This window comes from Spermophilus citellus, assembly GCF_964194105.1.
Source record: "Spermophilus citellus genome assembly, chromosome: 10".
NCBI lineage: Eukaryota > Metazoa > Chordata > Mammalia > Rodentia > Sciuridae > Spermophilus > Spermophilus citellus.
Window position 1 is genome coordinate 32,782,052 of NC_138197.1, and position 3,799 is coordinate 32,785,850.

The window sequence follows — 3,799 nt, forward strand, 5'->3', positions numbered from 1 at the left end:
TCAGTATACATTAGGCAAAGAGGAGAATTATTGAAGAGAAAATTGTCCCTGATACTTCCAAGAGAAGCCAGGTGTGGTCAGCAAGACCCTGATCCTTCCTGGTAGACAGCACAACCAGTCAAGAAGATAAAGAAGCCAAAAGGCTTTTCACATGTTCCCAAGAGGAACCTTCGAGGAATCTCAGGTGACCTTAATAGTAGATAGGACAAGGTCAATTTTTGACCCATTTGCTCTTAAACACTTGTTGGGAAAGTATAACCAAAACACAGCCATCATGGATGTATCAAAGGAAAGAAGGTCCTTTAAGAATATCTTCTTTTAATATACCATGAGATGCACACTGTGTCAGCCCTACCAAAAGTAAGTAGAGATGCTGTAGAGAAAAAGGTATTATGCATGAGTGTTGGATAATAACTATCAAAAGAGGCTCTGCTAAAATCATGTTTTATCTGAATTAACTTAAGTCTGATCATGATTTTTTTTAAATCCATATCCTGAGATGTGTACAGGTAAATAAAAACATTAAATTTTACTTACTAACCTTTTGGTTATGGCCACTATTGGGAGCTCTGGTAAGTATGTCTGCTCCTATTGCTCAACCCTCTCCCTCTGAATCTTCTAATAAATTCTGCATCTTCCAGATTGCAACAATTAATGTTAAGAAAAATTCCAGCCCATCCCTACAACTGAGATTGGTTTTTCTCTGTCAGTTCATGGAGAGGCCACAAAGGAGGGACAGAACACCATCAAGAACAAGGTGAGGAGCTCACAGTGAGTCCTCCCCAACAGCCGCAGCTTGAGATGACGGCACACCAACAGGCCCCTTGACTGTACCTTCTGAGAAACCTGACTTAGACACACCATATAAAAAAGGACTGGAGAGTACAGAGGGCCATTCCAGAAACATGTATAAACACAGATTTGCAGGTGTGTGGCCTGCCGAGGAGGACATTATCTATGTCCTGGCCTGGACTTCACTTCCCACCCTGGGCAGTGAAGAGTAGCCTGGTAGGTCTCCTGTAGACCCTCAGAAGTAGCACCTCTGTGGTAGCTAGCTCTGCCTGTCCGCCTGCACCACTGGGCCCTGTATAATGAATGAGACCACTGGCTCAAAGGGCTCTGGATCCTGACAGTGACAGCAACGCTCCAAAAGAAACTATTGCCGCAGGAGTCTTGCCTCCAAATGAACAACCATATTCCATGTTGGCGAATAATAGTGGGTATGCTGCAAACATGAAAGGAAATTCAGAATATCCAACAATGAAATACATAAAATTGGGAGAGTAAGTACAGGAATACCATCCCTGGACACTAGTGTGTTCCATAGCGTGTGGTAGTAGAGCATGCAAATGTGAGAATGCAGCCTGCTGGAGTGAGCAGGAGCAAGACATTAAGGGTATTTACTCATCCAGGGTCACTAACAATATCCAGGTCATGGCTCTCCTATTATCTGAGCTCCTCGAGAAGTACCACATCATGGAGCAGGTCCTCAGTCATGGTCTAAAGTCAATAACCAACCTGTAGCACCCTGGTAAGGATGCTAGCTGTGGGAACTCTGTGGAACAAGAAAGATTTCACATTCCTTCCTGAAGTGTTCATGGAGGGTGGCATTTATTTCTACAATTTTGGATGGAAGGATTATGGGGTAGCATCTCTTACCATCTTGGATACAGTGAAAGTGATGACATCTTCCTTACAGAAAGGAAAAGTAGTCATTTGTTGTCATGCAGGGCTCAGCCACACAGGTATTTTAATAGCATGTTATTTAGTTTTTGCAACAAAAATGACTGCTGACCAAGCAATTATATTTGTGCTGGCAAAGTGACCTAATTCCATACAAACCAGAAGACAACTGCTGTGTGTACAGGAAATTACTCAGTTTCTCACTCCTCTTCCATAGTGTTTCTCTTGCTGTGATACCAAAGCACACACTGTCACATTAGTCCAGTACCTAATTCATCAGCATCATCTGATTCATGGTTATGAGTCATGACTTCTGAAGCACATGCTCCAAATTGTCCAACTGATCTGCAAATTCCTGCCTGAAAACAGGCCAGTCCTGATGAAGGTCATGTTGAAAGGACCCGAACTCTCTGCTGAAATTGAAAAGACCATGTCTGAGATGATGACAATGTGGCTGGATGAAGAGTTAATGAAGCACAAGAGTGAGGCATCAGACCCATTTAACCCTACTGCAGTGGTGGCAGAGTTTGAGAAATGGGATGATTCTTTCCAATGAGCAAGAGTTTGACTCACTTTGGAAGAGGCAGGATGTCCAGTGACTTATCTGAAAATGTGATTCAGCTACAGTGACTCAGATTTAAAGAGGACCCAAACTCTCCTGGAGCAAGAGGAGACACCATGCCTGCCCAGGATATGCTGGGCCACAACCTTCAGCAGCAGAAGCCCATCAGACATTGTGGAGACTCACCATCTCCAGAACTAGAGTTCCAGAGGAGGCATTGTTTGGAAACAGATTTTCTTTCTGGAGTCAGTCTAACTGTGGAGGTTTCAAAAGACCCAAGGATGATGAACCATCACTATTTTGTAGGAGAGATATTCCAAAGGAAGTACAACGGAGTAGAACATTCTCTGTGGGTATTTCACATTCATGCAATCCTTGGGAACCATTTACACCAACTTTGCAAATCTCCATAAAGATCTAAACCCTTATCAGCAGCAAGTGGCCCTCTGCCATTGTGAACTGCACAGTGGTTGGGGCCCAGGCTCTGTGGAGGAGGATGAGGATGTGCTGCAGCTCTCAGGACTGTGGCTTCAGTTCCAAGACACAGTTTTTGGTTGGACATGAAACAAAGAACAACTGCTTCTGTCTGAAGCAGTGCCATGTGCTGACTTGTCATGTGAATTGACTGTTGAAGCAAGGAATATACTGACAATCAAAACCCTAGCAAATTTAACTAAATTTGTAGAAAAGGAGGAAGTGAAAAGGAAGGTAGAAATGTAGCAGAAAGAGCTAAATTTCCAAAATGGAGCATGGGAAAGAACATGTGGTGAGAGAGATCCTTTCATCCTGGGTCGTTTGATGTGGTCTTTGGTGGAACAACTAAAGGAGCCTATAATCTCCAACGAGGATGTGGACACATTGGTTGACAGAAACGCAGGTGCCACTGAAGCCCTGTTCTTATTAGAGAAGGGACAGTACCAGATTATCCTTTGAATGTTGCATTGCATAGTGAACCTGCAGAAATTCCCATTGAGGTGGAGAAAGCTTGCTTTGTTCACATCATTAAATCTTTCACTTAAGTTAATTTTGATTCTGAAAAAGAACGAATAGTTTACAAAGTCCTGAAGAAAATATTTAAGTACATTTTGGGAAGGGGACAAAAATGGCAAAAGAGCCCCAAGCCAGGCCTTTGTGAAGGTAAATTTCTCCTCATGATGAATATGTCAGGCCTAAATATCAAGATAATATTTCTGTTCATCTGTGAATAAGCTGAAGTTTGTGGAGCTACTTTTTCTCATAGTACTTTATTTTGAATGCTGTTGGCTTGTGCTGAGAATGATCATTCTTGTTTTAAAATATCCTTGAACTATATCTTACTCTTGAAAAAAATTGCCATAAAGTTGGTGCCACTTTCTTTGATTTATTCAACTGAATTAATTTATTGTTTTAACATTTTAAGTATGTGTGTTTACCTTAATTCTTTTTGACATTTCAAAAAAAGTAATTCCAAAACAATTATTTCTTGATAGAACTTTTCCTAGAGGTTTTACCAAATAGATAATTTTAGTAGTAAAACCTTAATGTGTATGTATCCCACTGGAAAGTCACAGAGGT

At 41.5% G+C, this 3,799-nt stretch overlaps 1 pseudogene across 1 annotated transcript; it reads left to right on the top strand.

The window, feature by feature from the left end:
* The first annotated feature begins 1,095 nt into the window (after positions 1 to 1,095).
* LOC308658153 (protein tyrosine phosphatase domain-containing protein 1-like) lies at positions 1,096 to 3,453 on the top strand (annotated as a pseudogene). The gene has a single exon. The product of its transcript is annotated as a protein tyrosine phosphatase domain-containing protein 1-like (transcript).
* Positions 3,454 to 3,799: the final 346 nt, after the last annotated feature.